This window comes from Triturus cristatus, chromosome 1_1 (assembly GCF_964204655.1).
Source record: "Triturus cristatus chromosome 1_1, aTriCri1.1, whole genome shotgun sequence".
Taxonomy (NCBI): domain Eukaryota; kingdom Metazoa; phylum Chordata; class Amphibia; order Caudata; family Salamandridae; genus Triturus; species Triturus cristatus.
The window spans coordinates 522926184-522952548 of NC_140579.1; positions in this window are offsets into that span (position 1 = coordinate 522926184).

Here is a 26365-nt window from a genome sequence, read left to right on the forward strand (position 1 = left end):
TTGTTTAGTGTAATGGGTCATGCTGGTGGAAGTGTCTTAGGGTGAAGGGAAGCACAGTGGTGTTGGGGTAGTGTAAGGGGTCGTGCTGGGGTAGTGTTTGAGGGTTTAGGGTAGTGCAGTGGTGTTTGTGTAGTGTAGGGAGTCATGCTGGGTGTAGATTTAGGGTTAGGGTAGTGCAGTGGTGTTTGGGTAGAGTAGGGAGTCGTGCTGGGGATAGTTTTAGGGTTTAGGGTAGCGCAGTGGTATTTGTGTTGTGTAGGAGGGCGTGCTGAGGGTAGTGTTTTAGGGTGTTGGGTAGTGCAGTTGTGTTGGGTTAGTGTAGGGGTGTTTGTGTAGTGTGGGGGTTCGTGCTGGGGTATTGTTTTATGGTTTAGGGTAGTGCAGTGGTTTTTGGGTAGTGTAGGGGGATGTGTTGGGGTGGTGTTTTAGGGTTTAGGGAAGTACAATGGTTTTTGTGTAGTGGAGGGGGTCGTGCAGGGGGTAGTGTTTTAGGGTTTAGGGTAGTGCAGTAGTGGTTGGGGAGTGAAGGGCTCGTGCTGGGACTAGTGTTTTGGGTTTTAGGGTAGTGCAGTGGTGCTTGTGTAGTGTAGGGGGTCGTGCTGGGGTAGTGCTTTAGGGTTGAGGATAGTGTAGTGGTATTTGTGTATTGTGGGGGTAGTGTTTTAGGGTTTAAGGTAGTGCAGTGATGTTTGGGTAGTGTAGGGGGTCGTGCTGAGAGTAGTGTTTTAGTGTTTAGGGTAGTGCAGTGGTGTTTGGGTAGTGTAAGGGCTTTTGTTTAGGGTAGTGTTTGAGGGTTTAGGGTAGTGCAGTGGTGTTTGGGTTGTGTAAGGGCTTGTGTTTGGGGTAGTTTTTGAGGGTTTAGGGTAGTGCAGTGGTGTTTGTGTAGTGTAGGGGGTCATCCTGGGGGTAGTGTTTTAGGGGTTAGGGTAGTACCGTGGTGTTTGTGTAGTGTAGGGGGTTGTTTTTTAGGGTTATGGGTAGTGCAGTGGTGTTTGTGTAGTGTAGGGGGTCATGCTGGGGGTAGTGTTTTAGGGTTTAGTGTAGTGTAGAGGTATTTTTGTAGTGTATGGGGTTGTGTTTTAGGGTTTTAGGGTAGTGCAGTGGTGTTTAGTAGTGTAGGGGGTCGTGCTGAGGGTAGTGTTTTGTAGTTTAGGGGAGTGCAGTTGTGTTTGGGTAGTGAATGGGGTGGTGCTGGGGGTAGTGTTTAGGGTTTAAGGCAGTGAAGTGGAGTCTGTATATTGAAGGTGTTGTGCTGGGGGTAGTGTTTTAGGGTTTAGGGTAGTGCAGTTATATTTGGGTAGTGTAGGGTGTCGTGCTGGGGTAGTGTTTTATGTTTTAGAGTAGTGCAGTAGTGTTTGGGTAGTGAAGGGGTTCATGCTGGGGGTAGTGTTTTAGGATTTAGAGTAGTACAGTGGTGCTTGTGTAGTATAGGGGGTCGTGCTGGGGTAGTGTTTTAGGGTTTAGGGTAGTGCAGTTATGTTCGGGTAGTGAAGGGGGTCATGCAGTAAGTAGTGTTTTAGGGTTTAGGGTAGTGCAATGGTGTTTGTGTAGTGTAGGATGTCGTGTTTTAGGGTTTAGGGTAGTGCAGCGGTGTTTGGGTAGTGTAGGGGGTCGTGCTGGAGGTAGTGTTTTAGGGTGTAGGGTAGTGCAGTGGTGTTTGGGTAGTGTAGGGTGTCATGCTGGGGGTAATGTTTTGGGGTTTAGGGTAGTGCAGTTGTGCTTGTGTAGTGTAGTGGGTCATGCTGGGGGAAGTGTTTTAGGGTTTAGGGTAGTGCAGTGGTGTTTGGGTAGTATAGGGGGTAGTGCTGGGGGTAGTGTTTTAGAGTTTAGGGTAGTGCTGTGGTGTTTGGGTAGTGCAGGTTGTAGTGCCGGGGTAGTGTTTTACGGTAGTGCAGTGGTGTTTGTGTAGTGTAGGGGGTTGTGCTGCGGTACTGTTTTAGGGTTTAGGGTAGTGCAGTGGTATATGTGTAGTGTAGTGTGTCGTGTTTTAGGGTTTACCATAGTGCAGTGGTGTTTGTATAGTGTAGGGGGTCGTGTTTTAAGGTTTAGGGTTGTGCAGTGGTGTTTGGGTAGTGTAGGGTGTCGTGCTCGCGGAAAGGGTTTTGGGGTTTAGGGTAGAGCAGTAGTGTTTGGGTAATGAACGGGTCGTGCAGGGGGTAGTGTTTTAGTGTTTAGGGTAGTTCAGTGGTGTTTGTGTAGCGTAGGGGGTCGTGCTTGGGGTAGTGTTTTAGGGTTTAGGGTAGTGCAATGGTGTTTGTGTAGTGTAGGGGTCATGGGGGAAGATTTAGGGTTTAGTGTAGTGCCATGGTGTTTGTGTATTGTAGGGCCTCATGCTGTGGGTAGTGTTTTAGGTTTTAGGGTAGTGCAATGGTGTTTGTGTAGTGTATGGGGTAGTGTTTTAGGGTTTAGGTTAGTGCAGTACAGTGGTGTTTTTGTAGTGTAGGGGGTCGTGCTGGGGTAAGTGTTTTACGGTTTAGGGTAGTGCAGTGGTGTTTGTGTAGTGTAGGGGGTCTTGCTAGGGGCAGTGTTTTAGGATTTAGGGTAGTGCAGTGTTGTTTGAGTAGTGTAGGGGATCGTGCTGGGGTAGTGTTTTCCGGTTTATGAAAATACAGTGCCGTGGTGTTTGGGTAGTGCAGAGGGTCTTGCTAGGGGTAGTGTTTTAGGGTTTAGGGCAGTGCAGTGGTGTTTGTGTAGTGTAGGGTGTCATGATATGGGTAGTGTTTCAGGGTTTAGGGTAGTGCAGTGGGTTTTGGGAAGTGTAGGGGATTGTGTTGGGGTAGATTTAGGGTTTAGGGTATTGGAGAGGTGTTCGGGTAGTGTAGTTGGTCATGCTGGGATTAGTGTTTTAGGGTTTAGGGCAGTGGTGTTTGTTTAGTGTAATGGGTCATGCTGGTGGAAGTGTCTTAGGGTTTAGGGTAGTGCAGTGGTGTTTGTGTAGTGTAGGGAGTCATGCTGGGGGTAGATTTAGGGTTAGGGTAGTGCAGTGGTGTTTGGGTAGTGTAGGGAGTCGTGCTGGGGATAGTTCTAGGGTTTAGGGTAGCGCAGTGGTGTTTGTGTTGTGTAGGAGGTCGTGCTGAGGGTAGTGTTTTAGGGTTTTGGGTATTGCAGTGGTGTTTGTGTAGGAAGGGGGTCATGCTGGGGGAACTGCTTTAGGGTTTAGGGTAGTGCAGTTGTGTTTGGTTAGTGTAGGGGGTCGTGCTGGGGTAGTGTTTTAGAGTTTAGAGTAGTGCAGTAGGGTAGTGCAGTAGTGTTTGTATAGTGCAGGGGTCATGCTGGGGTTAGTGTTTATGGGTTTAGGGAAGTGCAGTTGTGTTTCAGTAGTGTGGGGGTACTGTTGGGGGTAGTGTTTTAGGGTTTAGGGTAGTGCTGTGGTGTTTGGGTAGTGAAGGGGGTACTGCTAGGGGTAGGGTTTTCGGTTTTAGGGTAGTGCAGTGGTGTTTGTGTAGTGTAGGGGGTAGTGCTGGGGATAGTGTTTTAGGGTTTAGGATAGTGCAGTGGTGTTTGGGTAGTGTAGGGGGTCGTGCTGGGGGTAGTGTTTTAGGGTTTAGGGTAGTGCAGTGGTGTTTGGGTAGTGTATGGGGTCGCGCTGGGGGTAGTGTTTGAGGGTGTAGGGTAGTGCCGTGGTGTTTGTGTAGTGTAGGGGGTCGTGCTGGGTATAGTGTTTTAGGGCTTAGGGTAGTGCAGTGTGGATTCTGTAGTGCAGGGTGTAGTGCTGGGGTAGTGTTTAAGGGTTTAGGGTAGTGCAGTGGTGTTTGTGTAGTGTAGGGGGTCATGCTGGGGTAGTGTTTTAGGGTTAAGGGTAGTGCAGAGGTATTTGTGTATTGTAGAGGGTCGTGTTTTAGGGTTTAGTGTAGTGCAGTGGTGTTTAGTAGTGTAGGGGGTCATGCTGGAGATAGTATTTTTCAGTTTAGGGGAGTGCAGTTGAGTTTGGGTAGTGAATGGGGTCGTGCTGGGGGTAGATTTAGGGTTTAAGGTAGTACAGTTGTGTTTGTGTAGTGTAGGGGGTTGTGCAGGGGGTGGTGTTTTAGCGTTTAAGGCAGTGAAGTGGAGTCTGTATGTTGAAGGGGTCATGCTGGGGGTAGTGTTTTAGGGTTTAGGGTAGTGCAATGGTGTTTGTGTAGTGTATGGGGTAGTGTTTTATGGTTTAGGTTAGTGCAGTGCAGTGGTGTTTTTGTAGTGTAGGGGTCGTGCTGGGGTAAGTGTTTTACAGTTTAGGGTAGTGCAGTGGTGTTTGTGTAGTGTAGGGGGTCTTGCTAGGGGCAGTGTTTTAGGATTTAGGGTAGTGCAGTGTTGTTTGAGTAGTGTAGGGGATCGTGCTGGGGTAGTGTTCTCCGGTTTAAGAAAATGCAGTGCCGTGGTGTTTGGGTAGTGTAGAGGGTCTTGCTGGGGGTAGTGTTTTAGGGTTTAGGGCAGTGTAGTGGTGTTTGTGTAGTGCAGGGTGTCATGATGCGGGTAGTGTTTCAGGGTTTAGGGTAGTGCAGTGGGTTTTGGGAAGTGTAGTTGATTGTGTTGGGGTAGATTTAGGGTTTAGGGTATTGGAGAGGTGTTCGGGTAGTGTAGTTGGTAATGCTGGGATTAGTGTTTTAGGGTTTAGGGTAGTGCAGTGGTGTTTGTGTAGTGTAATGGGTCATGCTGGTGGAAGTGTCTTAGGGTTAAGGGAAGCGCAGTGGTGTTGGGTTAGTGTAAGGGGTCGTGCTGGGGGTAGTGTTTTAGGGTTTAGGGTAGTGCAGTGGTGTTTGTGTAGTGTAGGGAGTCATCCTGGGGGTAGATTTAGGGTTAGGATTAGGGTAGTGCAGTGGTGTTTGGGTAGTGCAGGGTCGTGCTGGGGATAGTTTTAGGGTCTATGGTAGCGCAGTGGTGTTTGTGTTGTGTAGGAGGTCATGCTGAGGGTAGTGTTTTAGGGTTTTGGGTAGTGCAGTGGTGTTTGTGTAGGTAGGGGGTCGTTCTGGGGGAACTGCTTTAGGGTTAGGGTAGTGCAGTTTGGTTAGGGTAGGGGGTCGTGCTGGGGTAGTGTTTTAGGGTTTAGAGTAGTGCAGTAGGGTAGTGCAGTAGTGTTTGTATAGTGTAGGGGTCATGCTGGGGTTAGTGTTTATGGGTTTAGGGAAGTGCAGTTGTGTCTCAGTAGTGTGGGGGGTAGTGTTCTATGGTTTAGGGTAGTACCGTAGTGTTTGTGTAGTATAGTGGGTCATGCTGGGGGTAGTATTTTATGGTTTAGGGTAGTACAGTGGTGTTTGGGTAGTGTAGGGGGTACTGCTAGGGGTAGTGTTTTAGGGTTGAGGGTAGTGCAGTGGTGTTTGTGTAGTGTAGGGGGTCATGCTGGGGGAGTGTTTTATGGTTTAGGGTAGTGCAGTGGTGTTTGTGTAGTGTAGGGTGTCGTGTTTAAGGGTTTAGGTTAGTGCAGTGGTGTTTGGGTAGTGTAGGTGGTCGTGCTGGGGGTAGTGTTTTAGGGTTTAGGGTAGTGCAGTGGTGTTTGTGTAGTGCGGGGCATAGTGGTGGGGTAGTGTTTTAGGGTTGAGGGTAGTGCAGTGGTGTTTGTGTAGTGCAGGGTGTAGTGTTTTAGGGTTTAGGGTAGTGCAGTGATGTTTGTGTAGTGTAGGTGGTCGTGCTGGGGTTAGTGTTTTAGGGTTTAGGGTAGTGCAGTGGTGATTGGGGGGTGTAGGGGGTCGTGCTGGGGGTAGTGTTTTAAGGTTTAGGGTAGTGCAGTGGTGCTTGTGTAGTGTAGGGGCTCGTGCTGAGGGTAGTGTTTTAGAGTTTAGGGTAGTGCAGTTATGTTTGGGTAGTGAAGGGGTCGTGCAGTGGATAGTGTTTTAGGGTTTAGGGTAGTGCAGTGGTGTTTGTGTAGTATAGGGGGTTGTACTGGGGGTAGTGTTTTAGGGTTTAGGGTAGTGCAGTGGTGTTTGTGTAGTGTAGGGCATTGTGTTTTAGGGTTTAGGGTATTGCAGTGGTATTTGGGTAGTGTAGGGGGCCGTGCTGGTCGTAGTGTTTTTGGGTTTAGGGTAGTACAGTTCAGTTTGGGTAGTGAAGGGGGTCGTGCTGGGGATAGTGTTTCAGGGTTTAGGTTAGTGCAGTGGTGCTTGTATAGTGTAGGGGGTCATGCTGGGGGTAGTGTTTTAGGGTAGTGCAGTGATGTTTGTGTAGTATAGGGGGTAGTGTTTTAGGGTTTAAGGTAGTATAGTGGTGTGTGTGTATTGTAGGGGGTCGTGCTGGGGGTAGTGTTTTAAGGTTTAGGGTAGTGCAGTGGTGTTTGTGTAGTGTAGGGGGTCGTTTTTTAGGGTTTAGGGTAGTGCAGTGGTGTTTGTGTAGTGTAGGGAGTCGTGCTTGGGTTAGTGTTTTAGGGTTTAGGTTACTGCACTGGTGCTTGTGTAGTGTAGGGGTTCGCGCTGGGGGTAGTGTTTTAGGGTTTAAGGCAGTGCAGTGGTGTTTGTGTAGTGAAGGGGGTCATGCTGGGGGTTGTTTTTTAGGATTTAGGGTAGTGCAGTTATGTTTGGGTAGTGTAGGGAGTCGTGCTGGGGGTAGTGTTTTAGGGTTTAAGGTAGTGCAGTTGTGTTTGGGTAGTGAAGGGGGTACTGCTAGGGGTAGTGTTTTAGGTTTTAGGGTAGTGCAGTGGTGTTTGGGTACTGTAGGGTGTCGTACTGGGGGTAATGTTTTGGGGTTTAGGGTAGTGCAGTTGTGCTTGTGTAGTGTAGTGGGTCATGCTGGGGGAAGTGTTTTAGGGTTTAGGGTAGTGTAGTGGTGTTTGGGTAGTGTAGGTGTTCATGCAGGGGGTAGTGTTTTAGGGTTTAAGGCAGTGCAGTGGTGTTTGTGTAGTGAAGGGGGTCATGCTGGGGGTTGTTTTTTAGGATTTAGGGTAGTGCAGTTATGTTTGGGTAGTGTAGGGAGTCGTGCTGGGGGTAGTGTTTTAGGGTTTAGGGTAGTGCAGTTGTGTTTGGGTAGTGAAGGGGGTACTGCTAGGGGTAGTGTTTTAGGTTTTAGGGTAGTGCAGTGGTGTTTGGGTACTGTAGTGTGTCGTACTGGGGATAATGTTTTGGGGTTTAGGGTAGTGCAGTTGTGCTTGTGTATTGTAGTGGGTCATGCTGGGGGAAGTGTTTTAGGGTTTAGGGTAGTGCAGTGGTGTTTGGGTAGTGTAGGGGGTAGTGCTGGGGGTAGTGTTTTAGAGTTTAGGGTAGTGCAGTGATGTTTGTGTAGTGCAGGGGGTCGTGCTGGGGGTATTGGTTTAGGGTTTAGGGTAGTGCCGACGTGTTTGTGTAGTGTAGGGGTTCGCGCTGGGGGTAGTGTTTTAGGGTTTAAGGCAGTGCAGTGGTGTTTGTGTAGTGAAGGGGGTCATGCTGGGGGTTGTTTTTTAGGATTTAGGGTAGTGCAGTTATATTTGGGTAGTGTAGGGAGTCGTGCTGGGGGTAGTGTTTTAGGGTTTAAGGTAGTGCAGTTGTGTTTGGGTAGTGAAGGGGGTACTGCTAGGGGTAGTGTTTTAGGTTTTAGGGTAGTGCAGTGGTGTTTGGGTACTGTAGGGTGTCGTACTGGGGGTAATGTTTTGGGGTTTAGGGTAGTGCAGTTGTGCTTGTGTAGTGTAGTGGGTCATGCTGGGGGAAGTGTTTTAGGGTTTAGGGTAGTGTAGTGGTGTTTGGGTAGTGTAGGTGTTCATGCAGGGGGTAGTGTTTTAGGGTTTAAGGCAGTGCAGTGGTGTTTGTGTAGTGAAGGGGGTCATGCTGGGGGTTGTTTTTTAGGATTTAGGGTAGTGCAGTTATGTTTGGGTAGTGTAGGGAGTCGTGCTGGGGGTAGTGTTTTAGGGTTTAGGGTAGTGCAGTTGTGTTTGGGTAGTGAAGGGGGTACTGCTAGGGGTAGTGTTTTAGGTTTTAGGGTAGTGCAGTGGTGTTTGGGTACTGTAGGGTGTCGTACTGGGGGTAATGTTTTGGGGTTTAGGGTAGTGCAGTTGTGCTTGTGTAGTGTAGTGGGTCATGCTGGGGGAAGTGTTTTAGGGTTTAGGGTAGTGCAGTGGTGTTTGGGTAGTGTAGGGGGTAGTGCTGGGGGTAGTGTTTTAGAGTTTAGGGTAGTGCAGTCATGTTTGTGTAGTGCAGGGGGTCGTGCTGGGGGTATTGGTTTAGGGTTTAGGGTAGTGCCGACGTGTTTGTGTAGTGTAGGGAGTAGTGTTTTAGGGTTTAGGGAAGTGCAGTGGTGTTTATGTAGTGTAGGGGGTCGTGCTGGGGGTACTGTTTTATGGTTTAGGGTAGTGCAGTGGTGTTTGTGCAGTGTAGGGGGTTGTGCTGGGGTAGTGTTTTTTGGTTTAGGGTAGTGCAGTGTGTTTGTGTACTGAAGGGGGTCGTGCTTGGGTAGATTTAGGGTTTAGGGCAGTACAGTGGTGTTTGTGTAGTGTAGGGGGTCATGCAGGAGGTAGTGTTTTAAGGTTTAAGGCAGTGCAGTGGTGCCTGTATATTGAAGGGTGTAGTACTGGGGATAGTGTTATAGGGTTTAGGGTATGGCAGTTATATTTGGGTAGTGTAGGGTGTCGTGCTGGGGTAGTGTTTTAGGGTTTAGGGTAGTGCAGTTGTGTTTGGGAAGTGAAGGGGGTCGTGCTGGGGTTAGTGTTTGGGTGTTTAGGGTAAAGCAGTGGTGCTTGTGTAGTGTAGGGGGTCATGCTGGGGGTAGTGTTTTAGGGTTTAGGGTAGTGCATTGGTGTTAGGGTAGTGTATGGGGTCATGCTGGGGGCAGTGTTTTAGTGTTTAGGGTAGTGCAGTGGTGTTTATGTAGTGCAGGGCGTAGTGCTTGGGGTAGTGTTTTAGGGTTGAGGGTAGTGCAGTGGTGTTTGTGTAGTACAGGGGGCAGTTTTTTAGTGTTTAGGGTAGTGCAATGATGTTTGTGTAGTGTAGGTGGTCGTGCTAGGGGTAATGTTTTAGGGTTTAGCATAGTGCAGTGGTGTTTGGGAAGTGTAGGGGGTTGTGCTGGGGGTAGTGTTTGAGGGTTTAGGGTAGTGCCGTGGTGTTTGTGTAGTGTAGGGGGTCGTGCTGGGTATAGTGTTTTAGGGTTTAGGTTAGTGCAGTGGTGATTCTGTAGTGCAGGGTGTAGTGCTGGGGTACTGTTTAAGGGTTTAGGGTAGTGCAGTGGTGTTTGTGTAGTGTAGGGGGTTGTTCTGTGGTAGTGTTTTAGGGTTTAGGGTAGTGCAGTGGTATATGTGTAATGTAGGGCGTCATGTTTTAGGGTTTACGGTAGTGCAGTGGTGTTTGTATAGTGTAGGGGGTCTTGTTTTAAGGTTTAGGGTTGTGCAGTGGTGTTTGGGTAGTGTTGGGTGTCGTGCTCACGGGAAGTGTTTTGGGGTTTAGGGTAGTGCAGTGGTGTTTGGGTAGTGAAGGGGTCGTGCAGGGGGTAGTGTTTTAGTGTTTAAGGTAGTACAGTGGTGTTTGTGTAGCGTAGGAGGTCGTGCTTGGGGTAGTGTTTTAGGGTTTCGGGCAGTGCAGTGTTGTTTGTGTAGTGTAGGGGTCATGGGGGAAGATTTAGGGTTTAGTGTAGTGCAGTGGTGTTTGTGTATTGTAGGGGGTCATGCTGTGGGTAGTGTTTTAGGTTTTAGGGTAGTGCAATGGTGTTTGTGTAGTGTATGGGGTAGTGTTTTAGGTTTTAGGCTATTGCAGTGCAGTGGTATTTTTGTAGTGTAGGGGGTCATGCTGGGGTAAGTGTTTTACGGTTTAGGGTAGTGCAGTGGTGTTTGTGTAGTGTAGGGGGTCTTGCTAGGGGCAGTGTTTTAGGATTTAGGGTAGTGCAGTGTTGTTTGAGTAGTGTAGGGGATCGTGCTGGGGTAGTGTTTTCCGGTTTATGAAAATGCAGTGCTGTGGTGTTTGGGTAGTGTAGAGGGTCTTACTGGGGGTAGTGTTTTAGGGTTTAGGGCAGTGCAGTGGTGTTTGTGTAGTGCAGGGTGTCATGATGCGGGTAGTGTTTCAGGGTTTAGGGTAGTGCTTTGGGTTTTGGGAAGTGTAGGGGATTGTGTTGGGGTAGATTTAGGGTTTAGGGTATTGGAGAGGTGTTCGGGTAGTGTAGTTGGTCATGCTGGGATTAGTGTTTTAGGGTTTAGGGTAGTGCAGTGGTGTTTGTGTAGTGTAATGGGTCATGCTGGTGGAGGTGTCTTAGGGTTAAGGGAAGCGCAGTGGTGTTGGGGTAGTGTAAGGGGTCGTGCTGGGGGTAGTGTTTTAGGGTTTAGGGTAGTGCAGTAGTGTTTGTGCAGTGTAGGGAGTCATGCTGGGGGTAGATTTAGGGTTAGGATTAGGGTAGTGCAGTGGTGTTTGGGTAGTGCAGGGGGTCGTGCTGGGGATAGTTTTAGGGTTTAGGGTAGCGCAGTGGTGTTTGTGTTGTGTAGGAGGTCGTGCTGAGGGTAGTGTTTTAGGGTTTTGGGTAGTGCAATGGTGTTTGTGTAGGTAGGGGGTCATTCTGGGGGAACTGCTTTAGGATTAGGGTAGTGCAGTTGTGTTTGGTTAGGGTAGGGGGTCGTGCTGGGGTAGTGTTTTAGGGTTTAGAGTAGTGCAGTAGAGTAGTGCACTAGTGTTTGTATAGTGTAGGGGTCATGCTGGGGAGTGTTTATGGGTTTAGGGAAGTGCAGTTGTGTCTCAGTAGTGTGGGGGTACTGCTGGGGGTAGTGTTTTATGGTTAAGGGTAGTACAGTGGTGTTTGGGTAGTGTAGGGGGTACTGCTAGGGGCAGTGTTTTAGGATTTAGGGTAGTGCAGGGTTGTTTGAGTAGTGTAGGGGATCGTGCTGGGGTAGTGTTTTCCGGTTTATGGAAATGCAGTGCCGTGGTGTTTGGGTAGTGTAGAGGGTCTTGCTGGGGGTAGTGTTTTAGGGTTTAGGGCAGTGCAGTGGTGTTTGTGTAGTGCAGGGTGTCATGATGCGGGTAGTGTTTCAGGGTTTAGGGTGGTGCAGTGGGTTTTGGGAAGTGTAGGGGATTGTGTTGGGGTAGATTTAGGGTTTAGGGTATTGGAGAGGTGTTTGGTTAGTGTAGGGGTCGTGCTGTGGTAGTGTTTTAGGGTTTAGAGTAGTGCAGTAGGGTAGTGCACTAGTGTTTGTATAGTGTAGGGGTCATGCTGGGGTTAGTGTTTATGGGTTTAGGGAAGTGCTGTTGTGTTTCAGTAGTGTGGGGGTACTGCTGGGGGTAGTGTTTAGGGTTTAGGGTAGTGCTGTGGTGTTTGTGTAGTATAGGGGGTTATGCAGGAGGTAGTGTTTTATGGTTTAGGGTAGTACAGTGGTGTTTGGGTAGTGTAGGGGGTACTGCTAGGGGTAGTGTTTTAGGGTTTAGGGTAGTGCAGTGGTGTTTGTGTAGTGTAGGGGGTAGTGCTGGGGATAGTGTTTTAGAGTTTAGGGTAGTGCAGTGATGTTTTGCTAGTGTAGGGGGTCATGCTGGGGGTAGTGTTTAAGGGTTTAGTGTAGTGCAGTGGTGTTTGTGTAGTGTAGGGGGTCATGCTGGGGGTATTGTTTTAGGGTTTAGGATAGTGCAGTGGTGTTTGTGTAGTATAGGGGGTAGTGATTTAGGGCATAGGGTAGTGCAGTGGTGTTTGTGTAGTGTAGAGGGTTGTGCTGGGGGTAGTGTTTTAGGGGTTAGGGTAGTGCAGTGGTGTTTGGGTAGTGTAGGGGGTCGTGTTTTAGGGTTTAGGGTAGAGCTGTGGTTTTTGCGTAGTGTAGGGGGTCGTGCTGGTGGTAGTATGTTTGGGATTAGGGTAATGCAGTTGAGTTTGGGTAGTGAAGGGGGTCGTGCTGAGGGTAGTGTTTAAGGGGTTAGGGTAATACAGAGGTGTTTGTGTAGTGTAGGGGTCTTGTGTGGGTTAGTGTTTTAGGGTTTAGGGTAGTGCAGTGGTGTTTGTGTAGTGTAGGGGGGCATGCTGGGGTAGATTTAGGGTTTAGGGTAGTGCAGTGGTGTTTGTGTAGTGTAGGGGGTCGTGCTGGGGGTAGTGTTTTAGGTTTTAGGATAGTGCAGTGGTGTTTGTGTATTGTAGGGGGTTGTGATGGGGTAGATTTAGGATTTAGGGTAGGTTAGTGGTGTTTGGGTAGTGTAGGGAGTCGTGCTATTTGTAGTGGTTTAGGTTTTAGAGTAGTACAGTTCTGTTTGGGTAGTATAGGGGGTAGTTTTGGGGCTAGTTTTTAAGGGTATAGGGTAGTGCAGTATTGTTTGTGTAGGGTAGGGGATAGTGTTTATGGGTTTAGGGTAGTGCAGTCGTATTTGTGTAGTGTAGGGGGCCGTGCTGGGGCAGTGTTTTATGTTTAAGGGTAGTGCAGTGGTGTTTGGGTAGTGTAAGGGGTCGTGTTGGGGTAGTGTTTTTGGGTGTAGGGTAGTGCAGTTGTGTTTGGGTAGTGAAGAGGGTCATGCTAGGGGTAGAGTTTTAGGGTTTAGGGCAATACAGTGGTGTTTGTGTAGTATGTGGGAAGTGCTGTGGGTAGTGTTTAGGGTAGTGCAGTTATATCTGGGTAGTGTAGGGTGTCGTGCTGTGGGTAGTGTCTTAGGGTTTAGGGTAGTGCAGTTGTGTTTGGGTAGTGAAGGGGGTCATGCTGGGGGTAGTGTTTTGGGGGTAGGGAAGTGCGGTGGTGCTTGTGTAGTGTAGGGGGTCATGCTGGGGGTAGTGTTTAAGGTTTTAGAGTAGTGCGGTGGTGTTATGTAGTTTAGGGAATCGTGCTGGGGTAGTGTTTTAGGGTAGTGCAGTGGTGTTTGTGTAGTATAGGGGTAGTGTTTTAGAGTGTAGGGTAGTGCAGTGGTGTTTGCGTGGTGTAGGGGATTGTGCTGAGCGTAGTGTTTTAGGGTATTGCAGTGGTGTTTGGGTAGTGTAGAGGGTCGTGCTGGGGATAGTTTTAGGGTTTAGGGTAGCGCAGTGGTGTTTGTGTTGTGTAGGAGGTCGTGCTGAGGGTAGTGTTTTAGGGTTTTGGGTAGTGCAGTGGTGTTTGTGTAGGTAGGGGGTCATGCTGGGGGAACTGCTTTAGGGTTTAGGGTAGTGCAGTTGTGTTTGGTTAGTGTAGGGGTTCGTGCTGGGGTAGTGTTTTAGGGTTTAGAGTAGTGCAGTTGGGTAGTGCAGTAGTGTTTGTATAGTGTAGGGGTCATGCTGGGGTTAGTGTTTATGGGTTTAGGGAAGTGCAGTTGTGTTTCAGTAGTGTGGGGGGTACTGCTGGGGGTTGTGTTTTAGGGTTTAGGGTCGTGCCGTGGTGTTTGTGTAGTATAGTGGGTCATGCTGGGGTAGTGTTTTATGGTTTAGGGTAGTGCAGTGGTGTGTGTGTAGTGTAGGGGTAGTGCTGGGGATAGTGTTTTAGGGTTTAGGGTAGTGCAGTGGTGTTTGGGTAATGTAGGGCTTTGTGCTGGGGGTAGTGTTTTAGCATTAAGGGTAGTGCAGTGGTGTTTGTGTAGTGCAGGGTATAGTGTTTTAGGGTTTAGGGTAGTGCAGTGGTGTTTCTGTAGTGTAGGGGGTCGTGCTGGGGGTAGTGTTTTAGGGTTTATGGTAGTGCAGTGGTGTTTGTGTAGTGTAGGGGTCATGGGGAAGATTTAGGGTTTAGTGTAGTGCAGTGGTGTTTGTGTATTGTAGGGGGTCATGCTGTGGGTAGTGTTTTAGGGTTTAGGGTAGTGCAATGGGGTTTGTGTAGTGTATGGGGTAGTGTTTTAGGGTTTAGGGTCGTGCCGTGGTTGTGTAGTATAGGGTGTCATGATGCGGGTAGTGTTTCAGGGTTTAGGGTAGTGCAGTGGGTTTTGGGAAGTGTAGGTGTTTGTGTCGGGGTAGATTTAGGGTTTAGGGTATTGGAGAGGTGTTCGGGTAGTGTAGGTGGTCATGCTGGGATTAGTGTTTTAGGGTTTAGGGCAGTGCTGTTTGTTTAGTGTAATGGGTCATGCTGGTGGAAGTGTCTTAGGGTTAAGGGAAGCGCAGTGGTGTTGGGGTAGTGTAAGGGGTCGTGCTGGGGGTAGTGTTTTATGGTTTAGGGTAGTGCAGTGGTGTTTGTGTAGTGTAGGGAGTCGTGCTGGGGGTAGATTTAGGGTTAGGGTTAGGGTAGTGCAGTGGTGTTTGGGTAGTGTAGGGGGTCATGCTGGGGATAGTTTTAGGGTTTAGGGTAGCGCAGTGGTGTTTGTGTTGTGTAGGAGGTCGTGATGAGGGTAGTGTTTTAGGGTTTTGGGTAGTGCAGTGGTGTTTGTGTAGTTAGGGGGTCATGCTGGGGGAACTGCTTTAGGGTTTAGGGTAGTGCAGTTTTGTTTGGTTAGTGTAGGGTGTCGTGCTGGGGTAGTGTTTTAGGGTTTAGAGTAGTACAGTAGGGTAGTGCAGTAGTGTTTGTATAGTGAAGGGGTCATGCTGGGGTTAGTTTTTATGGGTTTAGGGAAGTGCAGTTGTGTTTCAGTAGTGTGGGGGGTACTGCTGGGGGTAGTGTTTTAGGGTTTAGGGTAGTGCCGTGGTGTTTGTGTAGTACAGTGGGTCATGCTGGGGGTAGTGTTTTATGGTTTAGGGTAGTACAGTGGTGTTTGGGTAGTGTAGGGGGCACTGCTAGGGGTAGTGTTTTAGGTTTTAGGGTAGTGCAGTGGTGTTTGTGTAGTGTAGGTGGTAGTGCTGGGGATAGTGTTTTAGGGTTTAGGGTAGTGCAGTGGTGTTTGGGTAGGGTAGGGCTTTGTGCTGGGGGTAGTGTTTTAGCGTTGAGGGTAGTGCAGTGGTGTTTGTGTAGTGCAGGATGTAGTGTTTTAGGGTTTAAGGTAGTGCAGTGGTGTTTCTGTAATGTAGGGGGTCGTGCTGGGGGTAGTGTTTTAGGGTTTAGGGTAGTGCAGTGGTGTTTGGGTAGTGTATGGGGTCGTGCTGGGGGTAGTGTTTGAGGGTTTAGGGTAGTGCCGTGGTGTTTGTGTAGTGTAGGGGGTCGTGCTGGGTATAGTGTTTTAGGGTTTAGGTTAGTGCAGTGGTGATTCTGTAGTGCAGGGGGTAGTGCTGGGGTAGTGTTTAAGGGTTTAGGGTAGTGCAGTGGTGTTTGTGTAGTGTAGGGGGTCATGCTGGGGTAGTGTTTTGGGGTTAAGGGTAGTGCAGAGGTATTTGTGTAGTGTAGAGGGTCGTGTTTTAGGGTTTAGTGTAGTGCAGTGGTGTTTAGTAGTGTAGGGGGTCATGCTGGAGGTAGAATTTTTCAGTTTAGGTTAGTGCAGTTGAGTTTGGGTGGTGAATGGGGTCGTGCTGGGGGTAGATTTAGGGTTTAAGGTAGTACAGTTGTGTTTGTGTAGTGTAGGGGGTTGTGCAGGGGGTAGTGTTTTAGGGTTTAAGGCAGTGAAGTGGAGTCTGTATATTGAAGGGGTCGTGCTGGGGGTAGTGTTTTAGGGTAGTGCAGTGGTGTTTGTGTAGTGTAGGGGGTCTTGCTAGAGGCAGTGTTTTAGGATTTAGGGTAGTGCAGTGTTGTTTGAGTAGTGTAGGGGATCGTGCTGGGGTAGTGTTTTCCGGTTTATGAAAATGCAGTGCTGTGGTGTTTGGGTAGTGTAGAGGGTCTTGCTGGGGGTAGTGTTTTAGGGTTTAGGGCAGTGCAGTGGTGTTTGTGTAGTGCAGGGTGTCATGATGCGGGTAGTGTTTCAGGGTTTAGGGTAGTGCAGTGGGTTTTTGGAAGTGTAGGGGATTGTGTTGGGGTAGATTTAGGGTTTAGGGTATTGGAGAGGTGTTCGGGTAGTGTAGTTGGTCATGCTGGGATTAGTGTTTTAGGGTTTAGGGTAGTGCAGTGGTGTTTGTGTAGTGTAATGGGTCATGCTGGTGGAGGTGTCTTAGGGTTAAGGGAAGCGCAGTGGTGTTGGGGTAGTGTAAGGGGTCGTGCTGGGGGTAGTGTTTTAGGGTTTAGGGTAGTGCAGTGGTGTTTGTGCAGTATAGGGAGTCATGCTGGGGGTAGATTTAGGTTTAGGATTAGGGTAGTGCAGTGGTGTTTGCGTAGTGTAGGGAGTCATGCTGGGTTAGATTTAGGGTTAGGGTAGTGCAGTGGTGTTTGGGTAGTATAGGGGGTCGTGCTGGGGATAGTTTTAGGCTTTAGGGTAGCGCAGTGGTGTTTTTGTTGTGTAGGAGGTCATGCTGAGGGTAGTGTTTTAGGGTTTTGGGTAGTGCAGTGTTGTTTGTGTAGGTAGGGGGTCATGCTGGGGGTACTGTTTTAGGGTTTAGGCTAGTGCAGTTGTGTTTGGTTAGTGTAGGGGGTCGTGCTGGGGTAGTGTTTTAGGGTTTAGAGTAGTGCAGTAGGGTAGTGCACTAGTGTTTGTATAGTGTAGGGGTCATGCTGGGGAGTGTTTATGGGTTTAGGGAAGTGCAGTTGTGTCTCAGTAGTGTGGGGGGTACTGCTGGGGGTAGTGTTTTATGGTTAAGGGTAGTACAGTGGTGTTTGGGTAGTGTAGGGGGTACTGCTAGGGGCAGTGTTTTAGGATTTAGGGTAGTGCAGGGTTGTTTGAGTAGTGTAGGGGATCGTGCTGGGGTAGTGTTTTCCGGTTTATGAAAATGCAGTGCCGTGGTGTTTGGGTAGTGTAGAGGGTCTTGCTGGGGGTAGTGTTTTAGGGTTTAGGGCAGTGCAGTGGTGTTTGTGTAGTGCAGGGTGTCATGATGCGGGTAGTGTTTCAGGGTTTAGGGTAGTGCAGTGGGTTTTGGGCAGTGTAGGGGATTGTGTTGGGGTAGATTTAGGGTTTAGGGTATTGGAGAGGTGTTTGGTTAGTGTAGGGGTTGTGCTGTGGTAGTGTTTTAGGGTTTAGAGTAGTGCAGTAGGGTAGTGCACTAGTGTTTGTATAGTGTAGGGGTCATGCTGGGGTTAGTGTTTATGGGTTTAGGGAAGTGCTGTTGTGTTTCAGTAGTGTGGGGGTACTGCTGGGGGTAGTGTTTAGGGTTTAGGGTAGTGCTGTGGTGTTTGTGTAGTATAGGGGGTTATGCAGGAGGTAGTGTTTTATGGTTTAGGGTAGTACAGTGGTGTTTGGGTAGTGTAGGGGGTACTGCTAGGGGTAGTGTTTTAGGGTTTAGGGTAGTGCAGTGGTGTTTGTGTAGTGTAGGGGGTAGTGCTGGGGGTAGTGTTTTAGAGTTTAGGGTAGTGCAGTGATGTTTTGCTAGTGTAGGGGGTCATGCTGGGGGTAGTGTTTAAGGGTTTAGTGTAGTGCAGTGGTGTTTGTGTAGTGTAGGGGGTCATGCTGGGGGTATTGTTTTAGGGTTTAGGATAGTGCAGTGGTGTTTGTGTAGTATAGGGGGTTGTGCTGGGGGTAGTGTTTTAGGGGTTAGGGTAGTGCAGTGGTGTTTGGGTAGTGTAGGGGGTCGTGCTGGTGGTAGTATGTTTGGGATTAGGGTAATGCAGTTGAGTTTGGGTAGTGAAGGGGGTCGTGCTGAGGGTAGTGTTTAAGGGTTTAGGGTAATACAGAGGTGTTTGTGTAGTGTAGGGGTCGTGCGTGGGTTAGTGTTTTAGGGTTTAGGGTAGTGCAGTGGTGTTTGTGTAGTGTAGGGGGGCATGCTGGGGTAGATTTAGGGTTTAGGGTAGTGCAGTGGTGTTTGTGTAGTGTAGGGGGTCGTGCTGGGGGTAGTGATTTAGGTTTTAGGGTAGTGCAGTGGTGTTTGTGTATTGTAGGGGGTTGTGATGGGGTAGATTTAGGATTTAGGGTAGGTTAGTGGTGTTTGGGTAGTGTAGGGAGTCGTGCTATTTGTAGTGTTTTAGGTTTTAGAGTAGTGCAGTTATGTTTGGGTAGTATAGGGGGTAGTTTTGGGGCTAGTTTTTAAGGGTATATGGTAGTGCAGTATTGTTTGTGTAGGGTAGGGGATAGTGTTTATGGGTTTAGGGTAGTGCATTCGTATGTGTAGTGTAGGGGGTCGTGCTGGAGTAGTTTTTTATGTTTAAGGGTAGTGCAGTGGTGTTTGGGTAGTGTAAGGGGTCGTGTTGGGGTAGTGTTTTTGGGTTTAGGGTAGTGCAGTTGTGTTTGGGTAGTGAAGAGGGTCATGCTAGGGGTAGAGTTTTAGGGTTTAGGGCAATACAGTGGTGTTTGTGTAGTATGTGGGAAGTGCTGTGGGTAGTGTTTAGGGTAGTGCAGTTATATCTGGGTAGTGTAGGGTGTTGTGCTGTGGGTAGTGTCTTAGGGTTTAGGGTAGTGCAGTTGTGTTTGGGTAGTGAAGGGGGTCATGCTGGGGGTAGTGTTTTGGAGGTAGGGAAGTGCGGTGGTGCTTGTGTAGTGTAGGGGGTCATGCTGGGGGTAGTGTTTAAGGTTTTAGAGTAGTGCGGTGGTGTTTGTGTAGTTTAGGGAATCGTGCTGGGGTAGTGTTTTAGGGTAGTGCAGTGGTGTTTGTGTAGTATAGGGGTAGTGTTTTAGCGTGTAGGGTAGTGCAGTGGTGTTTGCGTAGTGTAGGGGATTGTGCTGAGCGTAGTGTTTTAGGGTATTGCAGTGGTGTTTGGGTAGTGTAGGGGGTCGTGCTGGGGATAGTTTTAGGGTTTAGGGTAGCGCAGTGGTGTTTGTGTTGTGTAGGAGGTCGTGCTGAGGGTAGTGTTTTAGGGTTTTGGGTAGTGCAGTGGTGTTTGTGTAGGTAGGGGGTCATGCTGGGGGAACTGCTTTAGGGTTTAGGGTAGTGCAGTTGTGTTTGGTTAGTGTAGGGGGTCGTGCTGGGGTAGTGTTTTAGGGTTTAGAGTAGTGCAGTAGGGTAGTGCAGTAGTGTTTGTATAGTGTAGGGGTCATGCTGGGGTTAGTGTTTATGGGTTTAGGGAAGTGCAGTTGTGTTTCAGTAGTGTGGGGGGTACTGCTGGGGGTTGTGTTTTAGGGTTTAGGGTCGTGCCGTGGTGTTTGTGTAGTATAGTGGGTAGTGCTGGGGATAGTGTTTTAGGGTTTAGGGTAGTGCAGTGGTGTTTGGGTAATGTAGGGCTTTGTGCTGGGGTAGTGTTTTAGCATTAAGGGTAGTGCAGTGGTGTTTGTGTAGTGCAGGGTGTAGTGTTTTAGGGTTTAGGGTAGTGCAGTGGTGTTTCTGTAGTGTAGGGGGTCGTGCTGGGGGTAGTGTTTTAGGGTTTATGGTAGTGCAGTGGTGTTTGTGTAGTGTAGGGGTCATGGGGAAGATTTAGGGTTTAGTGTAGTGCACTGGTGTTTGTGTATTGTAGGGGATCATGCTGTGGGTAGTGTTTTAGGGTTTAGGGTAGTGCAATGGGGTTTGTGTAGTGTATGGGGTAGTGTTTTAGGGTTTAGGTTAGTGCAGTGCAGTGGTGTTTTTGTAGTGTAGGGGGTCGTGCTGGGGTAAGTGTTTTACGGTTTATGAAAATGGAGTGCCGTGGTGTTTGGGTAGGGTAGAGGGTCTTGCTGGGGGTAGTGTTTTAGGGCTTAGGGCAGTGCAGTGGTGTTTGTGTAGTGCAGGGTGTCATGATGCGGGTAGTGTTTAAGGGTTTAGGGTAGTGCTGTGGGTTTTGGGAAGTGTAGGGGATTGTGTTGGGGTATATTTAGGGTTTAGGGTATTGGAGAGGTGTTCGGGTAGTGTAGTTGGTCATGCTGGGATTAGTGTTTTAGGGTTTAGGGTAGTGCAGTGGTGTTTGTGTAGTGTAATGGGTCATACTGGCGGAAGTGTCTTAGGGTTAAGGGAAGCGCAGTGGTGTTGGGGTAGTGTAAGGGGTTGTGCTGGAGGTAGTGTTTTAGGGTTTAGGGTAGTGCAGTGGTGTTTGTGTTGTGTAGGAGGTGGTGCTGAGGGTAGTGTTTTAGGGTTTTGGGTAGTGCAGTGGTGTTTGTGTATGTAGGGGGTCATTCTGGGGGAACTGCTTTAGGGTTAGGGTAGTGCAGTTGTATTTGGTTAGGGTAGGGGGTCGTGCTGGGGTAGTGTTTTAGGGTTTAGAGTAGTGCAGTAGGGTAGAGCAGTAGTGTTTGTATAGTGTAGGGGTCATGCTGGGGTTAGTGTTTATGGGTTTAGGGAAGTGCAGTTGTGTCTCAGAAGTGTGGGGGGTACTCCTGGGGGTAGTGTTCTAGGGTTTAAGGTAGTACCGTGGTGTTTGTGTAGTATAGTGGGTAGTGATTTAGGGCATAGGGTAGTGCAGTGGTGTTTGTGTAGTGTAGGGGGTCATGCTGGGGGTAGTGTTTTAGGGTTTAGGATAGTGCAGTGGTGTTTGTGTAGTATAGGGGGTAGTGATTTAGGGCATAGGGTAGTGCAGTGGTGTTTGTGTAGTGGAGAGGGTTGTGCTGGGGGTAGTGTTTTAGGGGTTAGGGTAGTGCAGTGGTGTTTGGGTAGTGTAGGGGGTCGTGTTTTAGGGTTTAGGGTAGAGCTGTGGTTTTTGCGTAGTGTAGGGGGTCGTGCTGGTGGTAGTATGTTTGGGATTAGGGTAATGCAGTTGAGTTTGGGTAGTGAAGGGGTCGTGCTGAGGGTAGTGTTTAAGGGTTTAGGGTAATACAGAGGTGTTTGTGTAGTGTAGGGGTCGTGCGTGGGTTAGTGTTTTAGGGTTTAGGGTAGTGCAGTGGTGTTTTTGTAGTGTAGGGGGGCATGCTGGGGTAGATTTAGGGTTTAGGGTAGTGCAGTGGTGTTTGTGTAGTGTAGGGGGTCGTGCTGGGGGTAGTGATTTAGGTTTTAGGGTAGTGCAGTGGTGTTTGTGTATTGTAGGGGGTTGTGATGGGGTAGATTTAGGATTTAGGGTAGGTTAGTGGTGTTTGGGTAGTGTAGGGAGTCGTGCTATTTGTAGTGTTTTAGGTTTTAGAGTAGTGCAGTTATGTTTGGGTAGTATAGGGGGTAGTTTTGGGGCTAGTTTTTAAGGGTATATGGTAGTGCAGTATTGTTTGTGTAGGGTAGGGGATAGTGTTTATGGGTTTAGGGTAGTGCAGTCGTATTTGTGTAGTGTAGGGGGTCGTGCTGGAGTAGTTTTTTATGTTTAAGGGTAGTGCAGTGGTGTTTGGGTAGTGTAAGGGGTCGTGTTGGGGTAGTGTTTTTGGGTTTAGGGTAGTGCAGTTGTGTTTGGGTAGTGAAGAGGGTCATGCTAGGGGTAGAGTTTTAGGGTTTAGGGCAATACAGTGGTGTTTGTGTAGTATGTGGGAAGTGCTGTGGGTAGTGTTTAGGGTAGTGCAGTTATATCTGGGTAGTGTAGGGTGTCGTGCTGTGGGTAGTGTCTTAGGGTTTAGGGTAGTGCAGTTGTGTTTGGGTAGTGAAGGGGGTCATGCTGGGGGTAGTGTTTTGGAGGTAGGGAAGTGCGGTGGTGCTTGTGTAGTGTAGGGGGTCATGCTGGGGGTAGTGTTTAAGGTTTTAGAGTAGTGCGGTGGTGTTTGTGTAGTTTAGGGAATCGTGCTGGGGTAGTGTTTTAGGGTAGTGCAGTGGTGTTTGTGTAGTATAGGGGTAGTGTTTTAGCGTGTAGGGTAGTGCAGTGGTGTTTGCGAAGTGTAGGGGATTGTGCTGAGCGTAGTGTTTTAGGGTATTGCAGTGGTGTTTGGGTAGTGTAGGGGGGTCGTGCTGGGGATAGTTTTAGGGTTTAGGGTAGCGCAGTGGTGTTTGTGTTGTGTAGGAGGTCGTGCTGAGGGTAGTGTTTTAGGGTTTTGGGTAGTGCAGTGGTGTTTGTGTAGGTAGGGGGTCATGCTGGGGGAACTGCTTTAGGGTTTAGGGTAGTGCAGTTGTGTTTGGTTAGTGTAGGGGGTCGTGCTGGGGTAGTGTTTTAGGGTTTAGAGTAGTGCAGTAGGGTAGTGCAGTAGTGTTTGTATAGTGTAGGGGTCATGCTGGGATTAGTGTTTATGGGTTTAGGGAAGTGCAGTTGTGTTTCAGTAGTGTGGGGGGTACTGCTGGGGGTTGAGTTTTAGGGTTTAGGGTCGTGCCGTGGTGTTTGTGTAGTATAGTGGGTCATGCTGGGTTAGTGTTTTATGGTTTAGGGTAGTGCAGTGGTGTGTGTGTAGTGTAGGGGGTAGTGCTGGGGATAGTGTTTTAGGGTTTAGGGTAGTGCAGTGGTGTTTGGGTAATGTAGGGCTTTGTGCTGGGGGTAGTGTTTTAGCATTAAGGGTAGTGCAGTGGTGTTTGTGTAGTGCAGGGTGTAGTGTTTTAGGGTTTAGGGTAGTGCAGTGGTGTTTCTGTAGTGTAGGGGGTCGTGCTAGGGGTAGTGTTTTAGGGTTTAGGGTAGTGCAATGGGGTTTGTGTAGTGTATGGGGTAGGGTTTTAGGGTTTAGGTTAGTGCAGTGCAGTGGTGTTTTTGTAGTGTAGGGGGTCGTGCTGGGTAAGTGTTTTACGGTTTATGAAAATGGAGTGCCGTGGTGTTTGGGTAGGGTAGAGGGTCTTGCTGGGGGTAGTGTTTTAGGGCTTAGGGCAGTGCAGTGGTGTTTGTGTAGTGCAGGGTGTCATGATGCGGGTAGTGTTTAAGGGTTTAGGGTAGTGCAGTGGGTTTTGGGAAGTGTAGGGGATTGTGTTGGGGTAGATTTAGGGTTTAGGGTATTGGAGAGGTGTTCGGGTAGTGTAGTTGGTCATGCTGGGATTAGTGTTTTAGGGTTTAGGGTAGTGCAGTGGTGTTTGTGTAGTGTAATGGGTCATACTGGCGGAAGTGTCTTAGGGTTAAGGGAAGCGCAGTGGTGTTGGGGTAGTGTAAGGGGTCGTGCTGGGGGTAGTGTTTTAGGGTTTAGGGTAGTGCAGTGGTGTTTGTGTTGTGTAGGAGGTTGTGCTGAGGGTAGTGTTTTAGGGTTTTGGGTAGTGCAGTGGTGTTTGTGTATGTAGGGGGTCATTCTGGGGGAACTGCTTTAGGGTTACGGTAGTGCAATTGTATTTGGTTAGGGTAGGGGGTCGTGCTGGGGTAGTGTTTTAGGGTTTAGAGTAGTGCAGTAGGGTAGAGCAGTAGTGTTTGTATAGTGTAGGGGTCATGCTGGGGTTAGTGTTTATGGGTTTAGGGAAGTGCAGTTGTGTCTCAGAAGTGTGGGGGGTACTCCTGGGGGTAGTGTTCTAGGGTTTAAGGTAGTACCTTGGTGTTTGTGTAGTATAGTGGGTCATGCTGGGGGTAGTGTTTTATGGTGTAGGGTAGTACAGTGGTGTTTGTGTAGTGTAGGGCGTACTGCTAGGGGTAGTGTTTTAGGGTTTAGGGTAGTGCAGTGGTGTTTGTGTAGTGTAGGGGTAGTGCTGGGGATTGTGTTTTAGGGTTGAGGGTAGTGCAGTGGTGTTTGGGTAGTGTAGGGCTTTGTTCTGGGGGTAGTGTTTTAGCATTGAGGGTAGTGCAGTGGTGTTTGTGTAGTGCAGGGTGTAGTGTTTTAGGGTTTATGGTAGTGCAGTGGTGTTTCTGTACTGTAGGGGGTCGTGCTGAGGGTAGTGTTTTAGGGTTTAGGGTAATGCAGTGGTGTTTGGGTAGTGTATGGGATCGTGCTGAGGGTAGTGTTTGAGGGTTTAGGGTAGTGCTGTGGTGATTGTGTAGCGTAGGGGGTTGTGCTGGGTACAGTGTTTTAGGGTTTAGGGTAGTGCAGTGGTGATTCTGTAGTGCAGGGTGTAGTGCTGGGGTAGTGTTTAAGGGTTTAGGGTAGTGCAGTGGTGTTTGTGTAGTGTAGGGGGTCATGCTGGGGTAGTGTTTTAGGGTTAAGGGTAGTGCAGAGGTATTTGTGTAGTGTAGAGGGTCGTGTTTTAGGGTTTAGTGTAGTGCAGTGGTGTTTAGTAGTGTAGGGGGTCATGCTGGAGGTGGTATTTTTCAGTTTAGGGTAGTGCAGTTGAGTTTGGGTATTGAAGGGGGACGTGCTGGGGGTAGATTTAGAGTTTAGGGTAGTACAGTTGTGTTTGTGTAGTGTAGGGGGTTGTGCAGGGGGTAGTGTTTTAGGGTTTAAAGCAGTGAAGTGGAGTCTGTATGTTGAAGGGGTCGTGCTGGGGGTAGTGTTTTAGGGTTTAGGGTAGTGCAGTTATATTTGGGTAGTGTAGGGTGTGGTGCTGGGGTAGTGTTTTAGGGTTTAGGGTAGTGCAGTAGTGTTTGGGTAGTAAAGGGGTCGTGCTGGGGGTAGTGTTTTGGGGAGTAGGGTAGTGCAGTGGTGTTTGTGTAGTGTAGTGGGTTGTGCTGGGGATAGTGTTTTAGGGTTTAGGGTAGTGCAGTGGTGTTTGTGTTGTATAAGGTGTAGTGTTTTAGGGTTTAGGGTAGTGCAGTGGTGTTTGAGTAGCGCAGGGGGTCGTGTTTTAGGGTTGTGCAGTGGTGTTTGGGTAGTGTAGGGGGTAGTGCTGGGGGTAGTAATTTTGGGTTTAGGGTAGTGCAGTGGTGTTTGGGTAGTGAAGGGGGTCGTGCTGGGGTAGTGTTTTAGGATTTAGGGTAGTGCAGTGGTGCTTGTGTAGTGTAGGGGTCATGCTGGGGTAGTGTTTTAGGGTTTAGGGTAGTGCAGTTATGTTTGGGTAGTGAATGGGGTCGTGCAGTGGGTAGTGTTTTAGGGTTGAGGGTAGTGCAGTGGTGTTTGTGTAGTGTAGGGGGTCGTGCTGGGGTAGTGTTTTAGGGTGTAGGGTAGTGCAGTGGTGTTTGTGTAGTGTAGTGTGTCGTGTTTTAGGGTTTAGGTTAGTGCAGTGGTGTTTGGGTAGTGTTGTGGATCATGCTGGGGGTAGTGTTTTAGGGTTTAGGGTAGTGCAGTGGTGTTTGTGTAGTGCAGGGCATAGTGCTGGGGTAGTGTTGTAGGGTTGAGGGTAGTGCAGTGGTGTTTGTGTAGTGCAGGGGGTAGTATTTTAGGGTTTAGGGTAGTGCAGTGATGTTTGTGTAGTGTAGGTGGTCGTGCTGGGGTTAGTTTTTTTAGGGTTTAGGGTAGTGCAGTGCTGTTTGGGTGGTGTAGGGGGTCGTGCTGGGGGTAGTGTTTTAAGGTTTAGGGTAGTGCAGTGGTGCTTGTGTATTGTAGGGGCTTGTGCTGAGGGTAGTGTTTTAGGGTTTAAGGTAGTGCAGTTATGTTTGGATAGTGAAGGGGGTCGTGCAGGGGATAGTATTTTCGGGTTTAGAGTAGTGCAGTGGTGTTTGTGTAGTATAGGGGGTCGTGCTGGGGGTAGTGTTTTAAGGTTTAGGGTAGTGCAGTGGTGCTTGTGTATTGTAGGGGCTTGTGCTGAGGGTAGTGTTTTAGGGTTTAAGGAAGTGCAGTTATGTTTGGATAGTGAAGGGGGTCGTGCAGGGGATAGTGTTTTAGGGTTTAGGGTAGTGCAGTGGTGTTTGTGTAGTGTAGGGGGTCGTGTTTTAGGGTTTAGGGTAGTGCAGTGGTGTTTGTGTAGTGTAGGGCATTGTGTCTTAGGGTTTAGGGTATTGCAGTGGTGTTTGGGTAGTGTAGGGGGTCGTGCTGGTCGTAGTGTTTTTGGGTTTAGAGTAGTGCAGTTGTGTTTGGGTAGTGAAGGGGGTCGTGCTGGGGGTAGTGTTTCAGGGTTTACGTTAGTGCAGTGGTGCTTGTGTAGTGTAGTGGGTCATGCTGGGGGTAGTGTTTCAGGGTTTAGGTTAGTGCAGTGGTGCTTGTGTAGTGTAGTGGGTCGTGCTGGGGGTTGTGTTTTAGGGTTTAGGGTAGTGCAGTGATGTTTGTGTAGTATAGGGGGTAGTGTTTTAGGGTTTAAGGTAGTGTAGTGGTGTTTGTGTAGTGTAGGGGGTCGTGCTGGGGGTAGTGTTTTAAGGTTTAGGGTAGTGCAGTGGTGTTTGTGTAGTGTAGGGGGTCGTGGTTTAGGGTTTAGGGTAGTGCAGTGGTGTTTGTGTAGTGTAGGGCATTGTGTCTTAGGGTTTAGGGAATTGCAGTGGTGTTTGGGTAGTGTAGGGGGTCGTGCTGGTCGTAGTGTTTTTGGGTTTAGGGTAGTGCAGTTGTGTTTGGGTAGTGAAGGAGATCGTGCTGGGGGTAGTGTTTCAGGGTTTAGGTTAGTGCAGTGGTGCTTGTGTAGTGTAGTGGGTCATGCTGGGGGTAGTGTTTCGGGGTTTAGGTTAGTGCAGTGGTGCTTGTGTAGTTAGGGGGTCGTGCTGGGGGTAGTGTTTTAAGGTTTATGGTAGTGCAGTGGTGTTTGTGTATTGTAGGGGGTCGTGTTTTAGGGTTTAGGGTAGTGCAGTGGTGTTTGTGTAGTGTAGGGGGTCGTGCTTGGGGTAGTGTTTTAGGGTTTAGGTTACTGCACTGGTGCTTGTGTAGTGTAGGGGGTTGCGCTGGGGGTAGTGTTTTTTGGTTTAGGGTAGTGCAGTTGTGTTTGGGTACTGAAGGGGGTCGTGATGGGGTAGATTTAGTGTTTAGGGCAGTACAGGGGTGTTTGTGTAGTGTAGGGGGTCATGCAGGGGGTAGTGTTTTAAGGTTTAAGGCAGTGCAGTGGTGTTTGTGCAGTGTAGGGGGTTGTGCTGGGGTAGTGTTTTTTGGTTTAGGGTAGTGCATTGGTGTTAGGGTAGTGTATGGGGTCATGCTGGGGGAAGTGTTTTAGGGTTTAGGGTACTGCAGTGGTGTTTATGTAGTGCAGGGCGTAATGCTGGGGGTAGTGTTTTAGGGTTGAGGGTAGTGCAGTGGTGTTTTTGTAGTACAGGGGGTAGTGTTTTAGGGTTTAGGGTAGGGGGTTGTGC